The 23,042-nt window shown below is 48.1% G+C and overlaps 1 protein-coding gene across 2 annotated transcripts in view; it reads right to left on the minus strand.

The window, feature by feature from the left end:
• The window catches only part of CCDC102A (coiled-coil domain containing 102A), a 48,757-nt gene extending 32,610 nt beyond the window's left edge, over positions 1-16,147 (minus strand). Inside the window, exon 1 of one of the 2 annotated variants that reach the window (XM_040409973.1) lies at positions 16,028-16,147. The gene's annotated coding sequence lies outside the window, so the exon portion shown is untranslated. Of the gene's footprint in view, positions 1-2,108; positions 2,193-16,027 lie in introns of those variants that run through there. The other variant, XM_040409972.1, reaches the window with a different exon arrangement.
• Positions 16,148-23,042: the final 6,895 nt, after the last annotated feature.

Below are 23,042 nucleotides of genomic sequence, written 5' to 3' on the forward strand. Positions count from 1 at the left end.
ACATGCTGGATATCCTCCTGTGGTGGTGGTCATACAGATGCTGGATATCCTCCTGTGGTGGCGGTCATACAGATGCTGGATATCCTCCTGTGGTGGCGGTCATACAGATGCTGGATATCCTCCTGTGGTGGCGGTCATACAGATGCTGGATATCCTCCTGTGGTGGCGGTCATACAGATGCTGGATATCCTCCTGTGGTGGCGGTCATACAGATATCCTGTGGTGGTGGTCATACAGATGCTGGATATCCTCATCTGGTCATTCCAAGCTCTTTCATCTTGGAGCCGTAGTTCACACAAGGAGGATGTCGGCTACTGTACATGGGAGATTTGTTGCCCCATCCCGTCCCACAAATTCTCCACAGGAGCATATCCAGCCTCTGTATGACCATGAACAGGCTATATGGCATAAGGGGAGATGCCAGGCAGTATTATGTGACGTCCATACACTGCTGCAGAACCCAACACAACATAAAGGAGATCCCTGGTCGTCTTCTCCCCTTTTGAGTTGTAGTGTATAGTCTGGAGTAGTATACAGTGTATATAACATTAGGGTGCAGTATACGGTCTGTATATTATAGAGGGGAGGAGTGTATATAACACCAGGGTTCAATGGAGCAGTATACGGGGTGCAGTGTATATAATATCTGGGTGCAGTGTATATAATATCAGGGTGCAGTAGAGCAGTATACGGGGTGCAGTGTATATAATATATGGGTGCAGTGTAGATAACATTAGGGTGCAGTATACGGTCTGTATAATATAGAGAGGAGGAGTGTATATAACAGCAAGGTGCAGTCGAACAGTATACGGGGTGCAGTGGAGCAGTATACAGTGTGTATATAATATCTGGGTGCAGTGGAGCAGTATATATAATATCTGGCTGCAGTGGTGCAGTATACGGGGTGCAGTGTATATAATATCAGGGTGCAGTGGAGCAGTATACGGGGTGTATATAATATCTGGGTGCAGTGGAGCAGTATACGGGGTGCAGTGGAGCAGTATATATAATATCTGGGTGCAGTGGAGCAGTATACAGGGTGCAGTGTATATAATATCAGGGTGCAGTGGAGCCGTATACGGGGTGTATATAATATCTGGGTGCAGTGGAGCAGTATATATAATATCTGGGTGCAGTGGAGCAGTATACGGGGTGCAGTGTATATAATATCAGGGTGCAGTGGAGCCGTATACGGGGTGCAGTGTATATAATATCTGGGAGCAGTATACGGGGTGCAGTGTATATAATATCGGGGTGCAGTGGAGCACTATACGGGGTGTATATAATATCTGGGTGCAGTGGAGCAGTATACGGGGTGCAGTGGAACAGTATATATAATATCTGGGTGCAGTGGAGCAGTATACGGGGTGCAGTGTATATAATATCAGGGTGCAGTGGAGCAGTATACGGGGTGCAGTGTATATAATATCAGGGTGCAGTGGAGCCGTATACGGGGTGCAGTGTATATAATATCTGGGAGCAGTATACGGGGTGCAGTGTATATAATATCTGGGTGCAGTGGAGCAGTATACGGGGTGCAGTGTATATAATATCTGGGTGCAGTGTATATAACATTAGGGTGCAGTATACGGTCTGTATAATATAGAGGGGAGGAGTGTATATAACAGCAAGGTGCAGTCGAACAGTATACGGGGTGCAGTGGAGCAGTATACGGTGTGTATATAATATCTGGGTGCAGTGGAGCAGTATATATAATATCTGGGTGCAGTGGCGCAGTATACGGGGTGCAGTGTATATAATATCTGGGTGCAGTGGCGCAGTATACGGGGTGCAGTGTATATAATATCAGGGTGCAGTGGAGCAGTATACGGGGTGCAGTGTATATAATATCTGGGTGCAGTGGAGCAGTATACAGGGTGCAGTGTACATAATATTGGGGTGCAGTGGAGCAGTATACAGGGTGCAGTGTACATAATATTGGGGTGCAGTGGAGCAGTATACCGGGTGCAGTGGAGCAGTATACAGGGTGCAGTGTACATAATATTGGGGTGCAGTGGAGCAGTATACAGGGTGCAGTGTACATAATATTGGGGTGCAGTGGAGCAGTATACGGGCTGTACCGGACACTTTCCCCCCTTACTACTGACCTGTAGCCGGATCCCGGGAGCAGCAGAAAACTTCTCAACTTCCCGTGATCTCCGGAGGCCCCGCCCGAGCCGCTTCCTTCCCCGCCCCCCGCTCCCTCCTCTGGGCGGAGTCCTGAGCTCCGAGATTATATAATAATTGGGGGCAGTGTACAGTCTGAGGTGTTATACAGGGGTGCAGTGTACAGTCTGAGGTGGTATACAGGGGTGCAGTGTACAGTCTGAGGTGGTATACAGGGGTGCAGTGTACGGTCTGACGTGGTATACAGGGGTGCAGTGTACGGTCTGACGTGGTATACAGGGGTGCAGTGTACAGTCTGAGGTGGTATACAGGGGTGCAGTGTACGGTCTCAGGTGTTATACAGGGGTGCAGTGTACGGTCTGAGGTGTTATACAGGGGTGCAGTGTACGGTCTGAGGTGGTATACACGGGTGCAGTGTACGGTCTGAGGTGGTATACAGGGGTGCAGTGTACGGTCTGAGGTGGTATACAGAGGTGCAGTGTACGGTCTGAGGTGGTATACAGGGGTGCAGTGTACGGTCTGAGGTGGTATACACGGGTGCAGTGTACAGTCTGAGGTGGTATGCAGGGGTGCAGTGTACGGTCTCATATGGTACACAGGGGCGCAGTGTACGGTCTGGGGTGGTATACAGGGGTACAGTGTATGGTCTGAGGTAGTACACAGGTGCAGTGTATGGTCTGAGATAGTACACGGGTGCAGTGTATGGTCTGAGGTAGTACACAGGTGCAGTGTATGGTCTGAGGTAGTACACAGGTGCAGTGTATGGTCTGAGGTAGTACACAGAGGTGCAGTGTACAGTCTGAGGTGGTATGCAGGGGTGCAGTGTACGGTCTGAGGTGGTATACACGGGTGCAGTGTACAGTCTGAGGTGGTATACAGGGGTGCAGTGTACTTTCTGGGGTTGTACATGGGTGCAGTGTTATACAGGGGTACAGTGTATGGTCTGAGGTAGTACATGGGTGCAGTGTATGGTCTGAGATAGTACACGGGTGCAGTGTATGGTCTGAGGTAGTACACGGGTGCAGTGTATGGTCTGAGATAGTACACGGGTGCAGTGTATGGTCTGAGGTAGTACACAGAGGTGCAGTGTACGGTCTAATATGGTACACAGGGGCGCAGTGTACAGTCTGGGGTGGTATACAGGGGTACAGTGTATGGTCTGAGGTAGTACACAGGTGCAGTGTATGGTCTGAGGTAGTACACAGGTGCAGTGTATGGTCTGAGGTAGTACACAGCTGCAGTGTATGGTCTGAAGTAGTACACAGCTGCAGTGTATGGTCTGAAGTAGTACACAGCTGCAGTGTATGGTCTGAGGTGGTATACAGAGGTGCAGTGTACGGTCTGAGGTGGTATGCAGGGGTGCAGTGTACGGTCTGGGGTGGTATACAGGGGTACAGTGTATGGTCTGAGATAGTACACGGGTGCAGTGTATGGTCTGAGGTAGTACACGGGTGCAGTGTATGGTCTGAGGTAGTACACAGGTGCAGTGTATGGTCTGAGGTAGTACACAGGTGCAGTGTATGGTCTGAGATAGTACACAGCTGCAGTGTATGGTCTGAAGTAGTACACAGCTGCAGTGTATGGTCTGAAGTAGTACACAGCTGCAGTGTATGGTCTGAGGTAGTACACAGGTGCAGTGTATGGTCTGAGGTAGTACACAGCTGCAGTGTATGGTCTGAGGTAGTACACAGGTGCAGTGTATGGTCTGAGGTAGTACACAGCTGCAGTGTATGGTCTGAGGTAGTACACAGCTGCAGTGTATGGTCTGAGGTAGTACACAGCTGCAGTGTATGGTCTGAGGTAGTACACAGGTGCAGTGTATGGTCTGAAGTAGTACACAGCTGCAGTGTATGGTCTGAGTTAGTACACAGGTGCAGTGTATGGTCTCATGTGGTACACAGGGGTGAAGTGTACAGTATGATCTGAGATAGTAAACGGGTGCAGTGTATGGTCTGAGGTAGTACACAGCTGCAGTGTATGGTCTGAGTTAGTACACAGGTGCAGTGTATGGTCTCATGTGGTACACAGGGGTGAAGTGTACAGTATGATCTGAGATAGTAAACGGGTGCAGTGTATGGTCTGAGGTAGTACACAGGTGCAGTGTATGGTCTGAGGTAGTACACAGGTGCAGTGTATGGTCTCATGTGGTACACAGGGGTGAAGTGTACAGTATGATCTGAGATAGTAAACGAGTGCAGTGTATGATCTGAGATAGTACACGGGTGCAGTGTATGGTCTGGGGTGGTGTATAGGGGTACAGTGTATGGTCTGAGGTAGTATTCAGGGGTGCATTGTGCTTTCTAGGGTTGTACGCAGGTGCAGTGTACGGTCTGGGTCGGTGTACAGGGGTGCAGAGTATGGTTTGAGGTAGTACACAGGGTGCAGTGGTCTGGTGTTGTACACGGGGGGTGCAGTGTATGGTCTGGGGTGGTATACCCCTCCAGACTGTAGGTGCAGGTTTTGTGGTGGAGATTAATACAGTACATTACATAGTAATATATAGGTTCTGGGGGCTCCTTATAACAAGCATATGTCACCCATGACTGGATGGGGGTGAGATATGTAGATGGGCCCGGGCACCATGACTGGATGGGGGTGAGATATGTAGATGGGCCCGGGCACCATGACTGGATGGGGGTGAGATATGTAGATGGGCCCGGGCACCATGACTGGATGGGGGTGAGATATGTAGATGGGCCCGGGCACCATGACTGGATGGGGGTGAGATATGTAGATGGGCCCGGGCACAATGACTGGATGGGGGTGAGATATGTAGATGGGCCCGGGCACCATGACTGGATGGGGGTGAGATATGTAGATGGGCCCGGGCACCATGACTGGATGGGGGTGAGATATGTAGATGGGCCCGGGCACCATGACTGGATGGGGGTGAGATATGTAGATGGGCCCGGGCACCATGACTGGATGGGGGTGAGATATGTAGATGGGCCCGGGCACCATGACTGGATGGGGGTGAGTAATGTAGATGGGCCCGGGCACCATGACTGGATGGGGGTGAGATATGTAGATGGGCCCGGGCACCATGACTGGATGGGGGTGAGATATGTAGATGGGCCCGGGCACAATGACTGGATGGGGGTGAGATATGTAGATGGGCCCGGGCACCATGACTGGATGGGGGTGAGATATGTAGATGGGCCCGGGCACCATGACTGGATGGGGGTGAGATATGTAGATGGGCCCGGGCACCATGACTGGCTGGGGGTGAGATATGTAGATGGGCCCGGGCACCATGACTGGCTGGGGGTGAGATATGTAGATGGGCCCGGGCACCATGACTGGATGGGGGTGAGATATGTAGATGGGCCCGGGCACCATGACTGGATGGGGGTGAGATATGTAGATGGGCCCTAGGAACATGAAAAGACATAAGGCCGGTGTGGGAGCAGCAGCTAGTGTTTACAGGGGCTGCCCATGGGAGGAGGGCGAATACCTGTTACTGACTGAGGGCCCCTGTGGATGGCGGCAGTAGGACAGAGGCTGGTGGCAGAAGGACCACATCCTATGTGAGGAGGTGCATCTGGACCAAGTGACTGTGCCGGTTTGAGGACGTGTCAAGAGGAAGCCCTGGTTCAGGATGGGCCGAGGAGAGCAACCATAGCCTCCGCTCTCCATGGGGCCATGAGCACCAGGAGTGTATGGAGCATCAGCCCAGAAGACACTAAATACTCTGCCTCGCTGTCCCCGCATGGAGGTGATAAAACAGCAGGGGGGCGCTGTGACTCCATTGTTGGGTTCCCCTTTACTTTTTTTAGACACTTCTTCTATATAACAATAATTGTCAGGAATCCAGCATGACCTCATATAAACTTCAGCTTCTGAGCTGTTCTACCTGCCTCCGGGACAGCAAAGAATCAGTGGAAGCCGAGAACATACTCATAAGGACTGACAACCTTGTGAGCACCCGTCTCCTGTTTACAGGTGAAACTCCAAAAATTAGAATATCATGCAAAAGTTCATTTATTTTAGTAATGCAACTTAAAATTAGAATATTGTGAAAAGGTTCAATATTCTAGGCTCAAAGTGTCAGACTCTAGTCAGCTAATTAATCCATATCCCCCGAGCAACGGGGACCTGAGATTGTGACTTTGGGGTTTGATAAGCTGTAAGCCAGAATCATCCAAATTATAACAAACAAAGGCTTGAAATATCTCGCTTTGCCTGTAATGAGTCTCATATGTAAGTTTCACCTTTTAAGTTGCATTACTGAAATAAATGAACTTTGCACGATATTCAAATTTTTCTAGTTTTACCTGTATACAGCGCTCCTTCAGTTACAGGATGCAGTCTACCATTACCCCAGTGTATAACATCCAGCCTCTAGCCGTGCAGTCTACCATTACCACAGTGTATAACACCCAGCCTCTAGCCATGCAGTCTACCATTACCACAGTGTATAACATCCATCCTCTAGCCGTGCAGTCTACCATTACCACAGTGTATAACATCCAGCCTCTAGCCATGCAGTCTACCATTACCACAGTGTATAACATCCAGCCTCTAGCCATGCAGTCTACCATTACCACAGTGTATAACATCCCACCTGGCCATGCAGTCTACCATTACCACAGTGTATAACATCCAGCCTCTAGCCATGCAGTCTACTATTACCACAGTGTATAACATCCAGCCTCTAGCCGTGCAGTCTACCATTACCACAGTGTATAACACCCAGCCTCTAGCCATGCAGTCTACCATTACCACAGTGTATAACATCCATCCTCTAGCCATACAGTCTACCATTACCACAGTGTGTAACATCCAGCCTCTAGCCATGCAGTCTACCATTACCACAGTGTATAACATCCCACCTGGCCATGCAGTCTACCATTACCACAGTGTATAACATCCAGCCTCTAGCCATGCAGTCTACTATTACCACAGTGTATAACATCCAGCCTCTAGTCGTGCAGTCTACCATTACCACAGTGTATAACATCCAGCCTCTAGCCATGCAGTCTACCATTACCACAGTGTATAACATACCACCTGGCCATGCAGTCTACCATTAGCACAGTGTATAACATCCAGCCTCTAGCCATGCAGTCTACTATTACCACAGTGTATAACATCCAGCCTCTAGCCATGCAGTCTACTATTACCACAGTGTATAACATCCAGCCTCTAGCCGTGCAGTCTACCATTACCACAGTGTATAACATCCAGCCTCTAGCCATGCAGTCTACCATTACCACAGTGTATAACATCCCACCTGGCCATGCAGTCTACCATTACCACAGTGTATAACATCCAGCCTCTAGCCATGCAGTCTACTATTACCACAGTGTATAACATCCAGCCTCTAGCCATGCAGTCTACCATTACCACATTTGTATAACATCCAGCCTCTAGCCATGCTGTCTACCATTACCACAGTGTATAACATCCAGCCTCTAGCCATGCAGTCTACCATTACCACAGTGTATAACATCCCACCTGGCCATGCAGTCTACCATTACTACAGTGTATAACACCCAGCCTCTAGCCATGCAGTCTACCATTATCACAGTGTATAACATCCAGCCTCTAGCCGTGCAGTCTACCATTACCACAGTGTATAACATCCAGCCTCTAGCCGTGCAGTCTACCATTACCACAGTGTATAACATCCAGCCTCTAGCCATGCAGTCTATCATTATCACAGTGTTTAACATCCAGCCTCTAGCCATGCAGTCTACCATTACCACAGTGTATAACATCCCACCTGGCCATGCAGTCTACTATTACCACAGTGTATAACATCCAGCCTCTAGCCATGCAGTCTACCATTACCACATGTGTATAACATCCAGCCTCTAGCCATGCTGTCTACCATTACCACAGTGTATAACATCCAGCCTCTAGCCATGCAGTTTAGCATTACCACGGTGTATAACATCCAGCCTCTAGCCATGCAGTTTGCCATTACTACAGTGTATAACATCCAGCCTCTAGCCATGCAGTCTACCATTACCACAGTATATAACATCCAGCCTCTAGCCATGCAGTTTAGCATTACCACGGTGTATAACATTCAGCCTCTAGCCAAACAGTCTACCATTACCACAGGTGTATAACATCCAGCCTCTAGCCGTGCAGTCTGCCATTACCACAGGTGTATAACATCCAGCCTCTAGCCATACAGTCTGCCATTACCACAGTGTATAACATCCAGCCTCTAGCCATGCAGTCTACCATTACCACAGTATATAACATCCAGCCTCTAGCCATACAGTCTACCATTACCACAGGTGTATAACATCCAGCCTCTAGCCATGCAGTCTACCATTACCACAGGTGGATAACATCCAGCCTCTAGCCATGCAGTCTACCATTACCACAGTGTATAACATCCAGCCTCTAGCCGTGCAGTCTGCCATTATCACAGTATATAACATCCAGCCACTAGCCATGCAGTCTACTATTACCACAGTGTGTAACATCCAGCCTCTAGCTGTGCAGTCTACCATTACCACATGTGTATAACATCCAGCCTCTAGACATGCAGTCTACTATTACCACAGTGTGTAACATCCAGCCTCTAGCCGTGCAGTCCATGCTTGTATATCTTACTCCTGAGGAAGGGGATTTATTTAATTCCCTGAAACACGTCAAGCTCATTTTAATTGGAATAAAGCAACCTTCTGATGCTCCATCCTGTGAGGTCCCCGTTTTACCACTCTGGGATAAGGAATCCATTACATCTGTCAAGCGATCTCGGCGAGGGAGGTGAGGGTACGAGTGTATTGAGTTTATCTCGCACTCCCCTCCCTGGTAAAGTAAGTGGTTAATATACCATTTCAAAACCAGTGTCTTCCCCTACTCAGAAGTATGTCGTTTTTTATCTTTTACCTTGTAATCCTTCACTAACTAACACACCTAGGATTGGCATTTCTTTGGCGCCCCCACACTTCATACGCACCCTGTGTATATTTCATTTTAAAGTTTTATCTTGCTCTCTTCCATTACAGAACTTTCCCTCAGCTTGAGGAGATCCCAGGTGTGGCTACTGGGATCATTACTGGGGAATAAATAGAGGCCTCAGGGCCTCAGTCAGGGGCAGAGGATGGAGGCTGTGTGACCGGGAGGCTGTGTGAAGCCAGATTCTCCTGATACACGGTGTAGGTGAGTGAGGTCTCTGTATAGTCAGCGCCCAGAGGGGCAGGTGTTTATTTCATGTTTTGTGTTATCCGGTATGTGCTGTGGCCTCACCCCACTGATGGGTAACCTGGATGCCCTGTATTTTGGATGAATAATAAAGCACTATTAAAGCATCAGGGACCGGTGAGTATTGTGCTCCTAATTCTAGCACTGGTATTACTCACCGCTCCCTAGTCTTTTTCTCTGGGCGCCTGTGCTGCCCTAAGTCCTGGCAGCGCACATACTATGCATAGGAGGGCAGTGACCTGAGGAAGTGCACTTGGATACGTAGAACTACAGGTAACAGCACTCTGCTAGTCAATTGCGCAAAGATATAAGCAAACACTAAAAGAATAAATGCTTGGGGGTCATACTTACTGCAAATGCAGCTAGAAGCTTTTTGCGAATATAATTGATCAAAAATATTTCGGGCCCATCTACCGGTCGTCAAGGTCGCTTCTAATCAGATGGGTCCTACTCTGACATGCCTCTCCTGGGCTTACAGCCTACAATCTGGGCAAAGTAGTACCAAGCTGCATCCTACACATGCCTCTCCCAGGTTGTGAGCCTGCAGTATGGGCTGGGTAGAATACAGCTGTACAAGCTATCTAATTAAAAGCACATGGTAAATGGGCTGGTGGTGCACGGTTCAATCTCACCACCAGGGGGAGCCACTCCCCTAGTGGCAGTGACAATGGGGAAAAAATAAACGAACCAGCACCTCCACAATAAGTGAATATAAGAACGCAGGTGCACGCTACCTTGGCTAAAACACACTTGGATACGTAGAACTACAGGTAACAGCACTCTGCTAGTCAATTGCGCAAAGATATAAGCAAACACTAAAAGAATAAATGCTTGGGGGTCATACTTACTGCAAATGCAGCTAGAAGCTTTTTGCGAATAATCGTAATAATTATTTTTTCCCCACCTGAGGAAGTGCGACATCAGGTCACAGTTAGGGCATGCCTACACACAGTTCTGCACGGAAAGCGGAGGGGCCTCCAGGAGGAGAAGAGAGGGGAGTACTTTTTTTTTTTGTCTAGTCTGAAGTCTGCATTAAGGGGACTGAGGGGCGGTGGGAATTAAAAAGTTGCTGTGGGGCCCAGTCAGTTCTAGTTATGCCACTGATACACACTAAACATTACACTATATACACAATGACAACAATGGCAAATAATGTCAGAGTGACACTGAGATATATAGCAATGGGTTACCGCAAACAGCGTGTTTAATATCACACTGCACCATCACATGTCTTATGCTTTTTCACATACAAACCTTCTAAAAATTGTCCCTTATCGGGGCAGATGATGTTTAAACACACACTGTGTTATCAGAAAAATACAGTGGCTTGTTGGGATTAAGTGTCCAAACACTATGCCTTAACAGGGCAGATCCAGGCACCTGTTTATACACGCACATGTTAATGTCAAAAGAAAATGTGGCTTGTACATGTCCAAAAATGTTGCCTTAACAGGGTCAGAATTTCTGCCCGGATTTATACGTGCTCAAGTGTTAATTGTCAGAACAATGGCTTGTTCTGAACAAGCGTCCAAACATTATACCTTAACAGGGGCATATTACTGCCATATTTATGAATATGTTAATGTCAGAAGAAAGAGTGTCTTGTTCTGCAGAAGCATCCAAAAAATATGCCTTAAACAGGGGCAGAAGGCCTGCCCATATTTATACACGCACAAGTGTTATTTGTCAGAAGAAACACTGGCTTGTTCTGAACCAGCAGGGAAAATTCTCCCTTTTATCTTGTAGCAGCAGCAGTGCAGTGTGGATGTGCACTTTTGAAAATCCTCTCTAAGATGACACTGGAGGCTGGGCAAAAGAGAACAGAGACAGCATACTGGGACATTTCCAGCCACTGTTCCAATCTGCCTGCCAAAACGTCCATGGGGTCGGGATGCACAGTATGTGCCAGAGAAAGGAGTCATTTAGAAAATTAGACAAAATGAAGCTCGATTGGATAGAGGCTGCCCCACGTAAGGAGCAAAAGGAAATCAAGGAGATTGGCTGAGCGTGGAGGAATCTAACAGCCTCCTTGATTTCTCTTGATTCACTGTTAATAGGGTTAATGACCACTTCCCTTTTCTCAGCTGTTGCTCAGTGGTCATCACTTCCACCCTATAGTCTCACCCCACCCTTCTGACTATGCGGTTGATGGCTTCATTTGGGTTTGGCTGAGCTGGTGTGAGATCCTCTCTGGTGTTCCGCGGAGATCTATTCCTCTGAATTTAAGAGATGGCTACGGATACGGAGTGGAATGATCCTGCTCTCCGTAGCCAGTTCTGTCAGGGTCTATCTGAGAGGCTGCAGGACGCGTTGGCCTTTCATGAAAAACCTGAGTCATTGGAAGCAGCCATGTCCCTTGCTGTACGTCTGGATAGACGCTTGAGGGGGAGATCTAAGGGTCCTCACCCTCAGGACGCATTGTCAAATAAGGTGGCGGCTTCCTTTGACACTTATGGTAAAGAGAGCGTTGTGTTTACGCACAGAGGAGTCTGTGCAGTTGGGGGGAGCTACTCCTGGGGCTGCTGGTAAGAGCTCTGGTCATATGAAGGGAGTCTGTTTTTGTTGTGGAAAGAAGGGACATTTTGTGAATATTTGTCCGTACATTCAACGTCAAGGTGTAAACAAAAAACAAAAAATGTAATCGAGAGTGGGGCTGGGGTTAACCTGATTGATGGACAGTTTGTTCGTATTCATGGGTTGACTACTAGTGCACTAGAGAGAAGCGTTTATTTCTTTGCAATTGATTCTGCACCTCTTACCCAAAAATGCATGTCGCAGTTGGTAAATGACATCCAAGAGTGGGTGATTTCCATCAGGAATCTGTCTCGTGTTATGTGTTGGAGGGTCTGCCTGCTCCGATGGTTTTGGGCTTACCATGGTTAAGCAAACATGACCCTACCATCGACTGGCAAGCGAGACAGATTCTCGATTTGAGTGATTTTTGCATGGACGACTGTCTTAATGCGTCTTTCTCTGTGGTCACCACTAAAACTGTACCCTCGTTAATTTCAGAATTTTCTGATGTGTTTTCCGAGAGCAGTAACCAAGAGTTACCCCCGCATCGGGAGTATGATTGTCCCGTCCATCTTATTCCTGGAGCTAAACTGCCCAAATCTCAGTTGTATAATCTTTCGGAGATCCTAGTCCTATTTTCTCTGGAGGGGTAGTCATATCTGCCCTATATCCTGATCTTGAGGCTAAGGTGTTGGAGGCCAAAGAGGATGCTCCGGACTTTTGTCCTGCAGGGAAATTGTTTGTTCCTTCAGACTTACGTCACAAGGTATTTGAGGAACATCACTGTACTGTCTTGGCTGGACACCCTGGGAGTAGATCCACTGTCGATCTCATCTTGCGCAGATTTTGGTGGCCGGGGTTGCGTAAGTGTGTTGAGGACTATGTGTCAGCCTGTGGTACCTGTGCTCGTGCTAAGGTGACACATACTCGGCCTTCTGGATCTCTTCTTCCGTTACCCATCCCGTCCAGACCTTGGACGCATTTGTCCATGGACTTTATCACGGATTTACAGAATTCTTCTGGAAAAAACGTGATCCTGGTGGTAGTTGATTGGTTTAGCAAAATGGCGCATTTTATAGCATTGCCGGCTCTACCTAATGCCAAGACTCCTCCACAGGTGTTTGTCGATAACATCTTGAAACTACATGGCATTCCCTCTGATGTGGTGTCTGATCGGGGGACTCAGCTTGTTTCCAGATTCTGGAAGGAGTTCTGTACTCGAACGGACAGACGGAGCGCACCAATCAGAATCTGGAGACTTACTTGAGATGTTTTGTTTCAGAGAACCAGGAGGAGTCGTCTTCATTTTTGTCTTTAGCAGAGTTTGCCATAAACAATCGTAGACAGGAGTCCACTGATAAGTCAGCGTTTTTTGGGGCATATGGATTCCATCCACAGTTTGGCACATTTTCTGTTTCTCAAATTTCCGGTATTCCTGAGGAGGAACGATTTTCCTCTTCTTTGTCTTCGATTTGGCGGAAAATTCAAAATAACCTGAAAAAGATGGGCAACAGGTATAAGCGTGCGGCTGACAGGAGACGCATGAATGGTCCGGACCTGAGAGTGGGTGATTCTGTGTGGCTGTCCACAAGAAAAATGAAGCTTAAAGGGGTATTCCCATCTTAGACAATGGGGGCATATCACTAGGATATGCCCCCATTGTCTGATAGGTGCGGGTCCCACCGCTGGGACCCGCACCTATATCGAGAACAGAGTGGGACGCGCTGTGGCGGGAGGACCCCAGATTTCCCGGGGTCCGTCCACCAGCAAGCGCTAATCCCCGCCTCTCCCATAGAAGTGAATGGGAGCGTGCCGCGCATGCGCGGCCCATGCTCCCATTCATTTCTATGGCGCAGACGGCAATAGCCGAGCCAGCGCTCGGCTATTTTTGGTGGCTTCATAGAAATAATTGGAGGGCGGCTGCGCATGCGCAGTGCGCTCTCCTTCACTTTCGGGGCTCCGTTCTCGATATAGGTGCGGGTCCCAGCGGTGGGACCCACACCTATAAGACAATAGGGGCATATCCTAGCGGTATGCCCTCATTGTCTGAGATGAGAAAACCCCTTTAAGGTACCTTCTTGGAAGTTGGGCCCAAGATTTATTGGTCCATATAAGATCACTGCCCTGTAGCCTTCCGTCTTAAACTTCCTCAGGCTTTGAAAATTCATAACGTATTTCATAAGTCGTTGTTGAAGAAATGTGTCGAACCTGTTGAGCCGTCCTCCTTGCCTCCCGCTCCTGTTATGGTGGACGGTAATTTAGAATTTCAAATCAGCAGGATTGTGGACTCCCGAGTTCTTTGTAGATCCCTCCAGTATCTCGTCCACTGGAAGGGTTACGGACCAGAGGAGAGGATGTGGGTTCCAGCCGCCGATGTTAATGCGAATCGTCTGGTGAAGGCCTTTCATAGAGCCCATCCTGATAAGGTTGGTCCTGGGTGCCCGGAGGTCACCCATAGAAGGTGTGGGGGGGGGGGTAGTGTCACGGTCCCTCAGGTGACTGGTGTCAGGAAATCAAGGAGATTGGCTGAGCGTGGAGGAATCTAACAACCTTGATTTCTCTTGATTCAGTGTTGATAGGGTTAATGACCACTTCCCTTTTCTCAGCTGTTGCTCAGTGGTCATCACTTCTACCCTTTATAGTCTGACCCCAGCCTTCTGACTATGCGGTTGATGGCTTCATTTGGGTTTGGCTGAGCTGGTGTGAGGTTGTCTCTGGTGTTCTTGTTCTTCCATCTCTACAGAAGTTAAGTGTTGCGTTTGTTTGTATTTTTTATATTCCCTGTTGTTGTATCTGGGCCTGAGACAGAGACTTTCATTCGTCCATCTGGGGAGGAATGGGTTGTCTCTGGTCCTATACTTATTCCAGGACCTTATAGGGAAATCAGGGCCTAGGTATCCTGCTTATGAATTTTCCTACCTTCAAGGTCTATTCATATTGATAGGTAGTCAGGGCCCGGATTAGGGTTGTCTAGGAGGTGACCTGTTTCTTCCCTAGTTTCCAGGCCCAGTTACTGTTCCCCTTCCCTCCTGTATTCAATGTTGAGTTTCCCCCCCACACTGATCGTGACAATTGTGGGGTAAATCCATGGCATTACTTCTCCAAAAGACCCCCTCTAAGCTACATTAAATTTTTTCTATTGCCACCTGCCATTTTTTGGTGAATCACTCACCTTTCCCTATTGAGCCCTAAACAAAAGCTCTTGTGCTCTGCTATCCACTCTGAGGAAGTGGGGGGGATGGGGGTGTCCGTGCAGTAATCCTGCACCCTTTAATGGAGGTCACCTTGGGAACTTGCTGTATTGCTGGGTTATCTAATCTCCCTCCGTGCAGGACACATCAGGACGAGGAGAGCGAGTTTGGCCTCTATGTTATTAGCTGATTGGGTTAAAACGTATTCTTCCTTTTCCTTTTTGAGGTGTATATCTGGGATGTCTCCGTTGTCCTTCCTCCCAGGAATACACCCCGTTGATCTTTAGAACCATAGTGGATGTTGTCTAAGCTCCGACACGATATTGTTTAATACACCTATGGGGGCTTACTGTCTCCTTTTGGGCTTCCCCTATGTGAACTGATCAGATTACTTTACAGTCAACTATGTTGGGGGAGCCTCCGGGAACGAGCGGCGATGGGTGACCCTTTGGAACATGTATATCAGGCCTATATGGGATGGATCAGTAGGGTCCATGGCCTGAGCTTACTGCGAGGGTGCATTCACACAACTGTACGGATTTTGCAGTGTGCAAACTGTGTATGTGATGTCTGCATCCATATGTCCGTTCTGCAAAAGATAGAACACGTCCTATACTTTGCCACAAATTGCCGACTGTGGACCCATTGAATTTAGTGGGTCCACTACAAAATGCAGACACCACACAAATTGCATTTTGTGGATCCGAGATTTGTGTAAATGCACCCTAATGGGCAGTGAGTAAGGACCCATTGTGCCAGCTATCCGGTTTGACTTTAAGCTAGTCCTAAGGTTGTTATCCTGACAGTCCACTGGTTTTCACCCTATACAGGGACCTGGTGTCAGGGTATGACAACACAGAAGCATGCACACACAGGGATAGTGTTGCCCTAAAATTTCCAGACCCGCTATCACTGCATACTTGCACAAGGTGACCCCACAACTGGTCGACGGTCCCTATACTAAGTAAGTGAGGTAGCGACTCACAAACAGAGAACAAACGGACACAATAAGAGTAGTCGTGCCGTACCAGGGTCAACAGCCAGTCGGTCAACGAAGTGTCAAGAACGCCAGAAGCAAGTGAGAAAGCCAGACACGCCAGAAGTAAAAAATCAGGAGAGCAGTACAAGACCAAATCGCCAGAAAACGTAGTCACAATACCAGGTCTGAAAGTCCACCATCAAAGTAAAGTGCAAGACCACAAGAGAACAGCAAGGGGAGCCAGAGGAAAAGAAATTAAGGGCCATCTGTACTCTGCAGATGCCAGCGTTTATACTGGGTTAGACCCAGCTCACGCCAGCGCTCGGAAGCCCCGGAACACACTCAAGGGACCAGGGTTCCAAGGGCCGGCCCACACTCCTGGTTCCCCCTGCAATTGGACGCTGCAGCAGCCAGGGGAACCATGACACCTGGCCTTCACTGCAGGAGAACCACCAGGCCACTACATCTTGGAATAGTCCCGGTGTAGCTGGCAGATGACCCATGGGGGTCAACAACAGCACCAAGAGGTTAGGCAATACTTGTAGTCCAGTAAGAGGCCAAGCTGAGAGAGTGCAGCAGATAAAAAAAAATCCAATAAACAAGTCTGAGGTCAGAACAGGCGGCAACGAGGTAAAACAAGAAACAGGCTAAGGTCAGGGCAAGCAGCTTGGATTCAGCGCAGGTTGTAAGACAGGAGTTCAGTGCATGGGTAGTCTGACAGATTATCATACCTTCACTGGTAACTAGAGACTAGGAACCTAAAGCTCAGGCACCCTACCACCTCAAATACCCAAAGGCTGGGTAAGAATTTGGATATGCTCACTGGTCTTTTAAAAGTCTGAGAGTGAGTGCTCGGAAAAGGCTAGGAAGAGGGTGAGATACATGGAGCTCCTGAGGCTGGACCTGCAGCAAATGACAGAAGACGGCCAAGTAGGGCCAAGTAAGAAATGCACCTGCTCTGGAGAGTGGAGCAGTGGTGGGTACAGGCAGTGGTATTGAGGTGTTCTAGGGATCATCCACAGATATGTACATGTGCCCGATTGTTTACTCATGCAGTCAGCATGGCTCCAGATACCTGTGACAACTTACCAGGACCTTACTGAATCCCTCCCCGGACGTCTAGCTGCTGTCCGTGCTGCACACTGCGGTTACTCTGGAGATTAGCTGCTACTCACAATAATGGGACCCCACTGTGTACAACGCTTTCAGTAACATGGGTGTAATAATGGCGTTATTGCAGTATTGTTTTACTAAAACACTGAACAGTATCTTGCAGTAATATACAATGCGTTCAATAACATGGGTATAATGCACTGAAATGTCAAATTACAAGCACTAACTAAAAACTGGTTTTAAGAGAAAAAAATGGGCAAATCCTCAGTGTTTGCAGCAGAATGTATGCTATTGGGGTGCTGGCAATAAGTCTATGAACTGTAGAAACATTTTTACAAAAAAAAGCTGTCTGGTTGTTCATACAGAAAAATAAGAGTTTCTTGTAGGATTTTGCATTGCAGAACTTGCCGACAAGCTGTATAAAGTCCCTCACTTTCTCTGTGCTATGCTTTCCCTGATAACGCTCTGAAATCTACCAAATTATATCTCTGTTCTCCCTACAGCGCCCCTATAGGTCTCTCCCTACAGTGCCCCAATAATTTTCTCCCTACAGTGCCGCTACAAATTTCTCCCTACAGTGCCCCTATAGTTCTCTCCCTACAGTGCCCCTATAATTCTCTCCCTACAGTGCCCCAATAATTTTCTCCCTACAGTGCCGCTACAAATTTCTCCCTACAGTGCCCCTATAGTTCTCTCCCTACAGTGCCCCTATAATTCTCTCCCTACAGTGCCCCTATAATTATCTCCCTACAGTGCCCCTATAATTCTCTCCCTACAGCGCCCCTATAATTCTCTCCCTACAGCGCCCCTATAATTATCTCCCTACAGCGCCCCTATAATTATCTCCCTACAGCGCCCCTATAATTCTCTCCCTACAGCGCCCCTATAGTTCTTTCCCTACATCACCCCTATAATTCTCTCCCTACAGCGCCCCTATAATTCTCTCCCTACAGCGCCCCTATAATTCTTTCCCTACAGCGCCCCTATCATTCTCTCCCTACAGCACCCCTATAATTATCTCCCTACAGCGCCCCTATAATTATCTCCCTACAGTGCCCCTATAATTCTCTCCCTACAGCGCCCCTATAATTCTCTCCCTACAGCGCACCTATAGTTCTTTCCCTACAGCGCCCCTATAATTCTCTCCCTACAGAGCCCCTATAATTCTCTCCCTACAGCACCCCTATAATTCCCTACAGCGCCCCTATCATTCTTTCCCTACAGCGCCCCTATCATTCTCTCCCTACAGCGCCCCTATAATTCTCTCCCTACAGCGCCCCTATAATTCTCTCCCTACAGCGCCCCTATAATTCTCTCCCTACAGCGCCCCAATAATTCTCTCCCTACAGCGCCCCTATAATTCTCTCCCTACAGCGCCCCTATAATTCTCTCCCTACAGCGCCCCTATAATTCTCTCCCTACAGCGCCCCTATAGTTCTCTCCCTACAGCGTCCCTATAGTTCTCTCCCTACAGCGCCCCTATAATTCTCTCCCTACAGCGCCCCTATAATTCTCTCCCTACAGCGCCCCTATAATTCTCTCCCTACAGCGCCCCTATAATTCTCTCCCTACAGCGCCCCTATAATTCTCTCCCTACAGCGCCCCTATAATTCTCTCCCTACAGCGCCCCTATAATTATCTCCCTACAGCGCCCCTATAATTCTCTCCCTACAGCGCCCCTATAATTCTCTCCCTACAGCGCCCCTATAATTCTCTCCCTACAGCGCCCCTATAGTTCTCTCCCTACAGCGCCCCTATAGTTCTCTCCCTACAGCGTCCCTATAGTTCTCTCCCTACAGCGCCCCTATAGTTCTTTCCCTACATCGCCCCTATAATTCTCTCCCTACAGAGCCCCTATAATTCTCTCCCTACAGCGCCCCTATAATTCTCTCCCTACAGAGCCCCTATAATTCTCTCCCTACAGCGCCCCTATAATTCTCTCCCTACAGCGCCCCTATAATTCTCTCCCTACAGCGCCTCTATAGTTCTCTCCCTACAGCGCCCCTATAGTTCTTTCCCTACATCGCCCCTATAATTCTCTCCCTACAGAGCCCCTATAATTCTCTCCCTACAGCACCCCTATAATTCTCTCCCTACAGCGCCCCTATAATTCTTTCCCTACAGCGCCCCTATAATTCTTTCCCTACAGCGCCCCTATAATTCTTTCCCTACAGCGCCCCTATAATTCTTTCCCTACAGCGCCCCTATAATTATCTCCCTACAGTGCCCCTATAATTATCTCCCTACAGTGCCCCTATAATTCTCTCCCTACAGCGCCCCTATAATTCTCTCCCTACAGCGCCCCTATAATTCTCTCCCTACAGCGCCCCTATAATTCTCTCCCTACAGCGCCCCTATAATTCTCTCCCTACAGCGCCCCTATAATTCTCTCCCTACAGCGCCCCTATAATTCTCTCCCTACAGCGCCCCTATAATTCTCTCCCTACAGCGCCCCTATAATTCTTTCCCTACAGCGCCCCTATCATTCTTTCCCTACAGCGCCCCTATCATTCTCTCCCTACAGCGCCCCTATAATTCTCTCCCTACAGCGCCCCTATAATTCTCTCCCTACAGCGCCCTTATAATTCTCTCCCTACAGAGCCCCTATAATTCTCTCCCTACAGCGCCCTTATAATTCTCTCCCTACAGCGCCCCTATAATTCTCTCCCTACAGCGCCCCTATCATTCTCTCCCTACAGCGCCCCTATCATTCTCTCCCTACAGCGCCCCTATAATTCTCTCCCTACAGCGCCCCTATAAAGCACTGAATGTTAAATGCAAGGGTCGGTCAGGAGTCAAGAAAGTCACTGACCTTTATACACAACCACCAATTACAAGCAAACAGATCACAGGTGAAGATGGTCACCTTTAATAGCCATTGTAACCCTTTTGTGTCAAGTTGTGTGCATGTTATCAGGCCAAATCACCAGGGTATGTAAACTTTTGATGAGGGTCATTTGGGTAGTTTGTGCTGTGATTATGATTTAAAAAGAGTAAACTGTTGATTGACAATAAACGGCTTCAGCCGACCACTAACCGTGAGTGACGGATATTCTCTGAACAATGGTTAAGAAATCATAAATTCTGCAAGGGTATGTAAACTTCTGAGCACAACCGTAGCTCTCCTGGCTGAAGGGGCCCCAGGTACATACATCTGACACTCTTAGATGGTGTTCTCTTGGCTACATCTGTGTCTTCATGTCAGATGGTGGTGGCTTAAACTTTCTGACCACATTCTCAGTTCTCTTCCTCTGCAGCTTTTCTCGACCTCAGACTCTTGAGTTGATGTAAGGTTGTGCGTCTCTTGAGTAAAAAGCCATTCTGGTCAGGATGTAGTGGGTATGCAAAATAATCACTCGATCATGGTGTGGATAATGGTGTATGCGACTATCTTCTAAAGGTGAACGATTCCACAAAGAGATTGTTATGTACTTACCTGTCCACGCTCCCACGAGGAGTCCGTCTGGACATGCAGCATGGCGGGACGCTGTACCAATTAGGCCCAGCGTCATCGTTCTGTGTGAGCTGACATCACGCCGGGGTCCGGTGAGATGTCAGACCAATCGGCCCGTGTGATGGTGCTCAGCGACAGGCGAACAGATGGCCGCAGTCTCCTGCGATCCGGTCTCCTGAACCTCATGAACGTTATCGGCTTGAATTCTTGAATTTTGGACCCTTGCTAGCCTTGACCTCACTAATGTCTGCTGAATCTGCCTGACCCCCTGGTTCTGACTTGGTACAGTACTGATTCTTGGTTCTGACATCTCTGGCTAGGACTTAGGCTTGTTCAGACTCCGATTTTGATTTCTTATAGTGCCTGCCTGATTTGGTTCCGGCTGTTTCCTCCCTTTCCTTTAATCCCGTGCACTTAGCAGGAAAGGGACTGTTGTCCAGTTGGCGTCCGCTGTTTAGGGCGAATCGTCCATTAGGTAGGGACAGTGCTGTGGTTTTAGGCTACAGGGCGCACTGTTCCCTACCAGACGTGACAGTGACGCCGAGAACACGTGGTGTCATTGCGGCTGTAGTCACTTACATCACTTGTGAAGCGATTGTTAAATGGCTACAGGCGTTCCTTGTCATGTGAGGGTGGATATGGTAGTACAGCATGGAGTCCTCATCATGTGCCGGCTGAGAGTTCTTTGGTAGGATTAATGAAGCGTGGATCCGGGGGCGGGGGGGGGGGGGGGGAGGCAGGGGTTTGACTTTGGCTCTTGGACTTCTCTTGGTCTTACATTCCTGGAATTCACCTGCGGGGCTTCAGCGTTTCGTCCTCTACTCTGGGCTCCAATCCACCTTTATTAACAGAGAAGAATGATGGAAGGGATCCAAGAAGGAAATAGGAGGGGGTGGGGGCGTGCGTCAGACTGATTCCCCCGACCCAGCAGTGAGCAGGTGACATCAACACCTGCCAGGCACAGTCTCCAGGCCGAGGCACATCCTACAGGGGCCCACAGAGCCTATCAGGGATCCCTGATCTCTTCAGAAGACCTAAATCAGCCCCAAAGTGTGCCCTGTGACTCCATATATAAATGCCCCTCATGAATCCATATATACAAGCCCCCCCTATGAATCCAGACCTTGTAGCAGCAGCAACAACTTGAAGACCTGGTTTCTTGATGACTTTATCAGTCTCTTGGTCCAGTCATAGCATTTCTATGTGGTTGAGGTCTGGACTTTCTTTACAACGTTCTTCAGGTCTCTGAGGTTTGTAGGCGTTCGCTTTGCTCTCTTATAGTCCGGTCACAGCATCTCTATGGGTTTGAGATCATTAGGTTTTGTAGGCGTTCATTTTGCTCTCTTATGGTCTCGTCACAGCATCTCTATGGGGTTGAGGTCTGGATTTTAGACCATTGCAGCACCTTGATTCTCTTTTTTCTAGGGTTCTGCTGTTATTTGCTGCGGTGTTCGAGTTCATAGTGACTGCACGGTGTGTAGGTCCTGTGGCTGCAGAACCAACCCCAGTCATCCCCCTCCACCCCTGTGCTGGACAGCTGGCACGAGGGGATTTCACCAGATGTGGGGCTATGCATTATGGCCAAACATCTCCACCTTGGTCTCATCTGTTTGGCGAGATGTTCTCATTTCTCCTACTTATTAGCAGCAGCTAAGATCCTTATTCCTCCACTATGGAGAACTACAACATGTCCCGCTATGTCTCAATGGTTGCGCAAAGCTGACCAATTATACCGCATTGAAGAAGTAGCTGCTTTTGCTAACCATTCACACGCTAATTTCTACATGAAGAGCTCACCGGAATATAGCACTGCCCGCTATAACCACCTAGCTGTAGTACTATAATATTCAATCAATAGCCGGCTCTATATAATACATATAGCATTTTATTTTGAAAAAATATACCTTTCATACAATTCAAACATCAATCTAAAATGAGATAAAATAAAATGGAATAAAAAAAACTAAACAAAAAAAAACAATATATATATATATATATATATATATATATATATATATACACTCACCTAAAGAATTATTAGTGCCCCCATACTAATACGGTGTTGGACCCCCTTTTTCCTTCAGAACTGCCTTAATTCTACGTGGCATTGATTCCACAAGGTGCTGATAGCATTCTTTAGAAATGTTGGCCCATATTGATAGGATAGCATCTTGCAGTTGATGGAGATTTGAGGGATGCACATCCAGGGCACGAAGCTCCCGTTCCACCACATCCCAAAGATGCTCTATTGGGTTGAGATCTGGTGACTGTGGGGCCATTTTAGTGCAGTGAACTCATTGTCATGTTCAAGAAACCAATGTGAAATGATTGGAGCTTTGTGACGTGGTGCATTATCCTGCTGGAAGTAGCCATCAGAGGATGGAGACATGTTCTCATTCTGTTTACTCCAAATTCAGACTCTACCATTTGAATGTCTCAACAGAAATCGAGACTCATCAGACCAGGCAACATTTTTCCAGTCTTTAACAGTCCAATT

The sequence above is a fragment of the Bufo bufo genome, chromosome 10 (assembly GCF_905171765.1).
Source record: "Bufo bufo chromosome 10, aBufBuf1.1, whole genome shotgun sequence".
Lineage (NCBI taxonomy): Eukaryota > Metazoa > Chordata > Amphibia > Anura > Bufonidae > Bufo > Bufo bufo.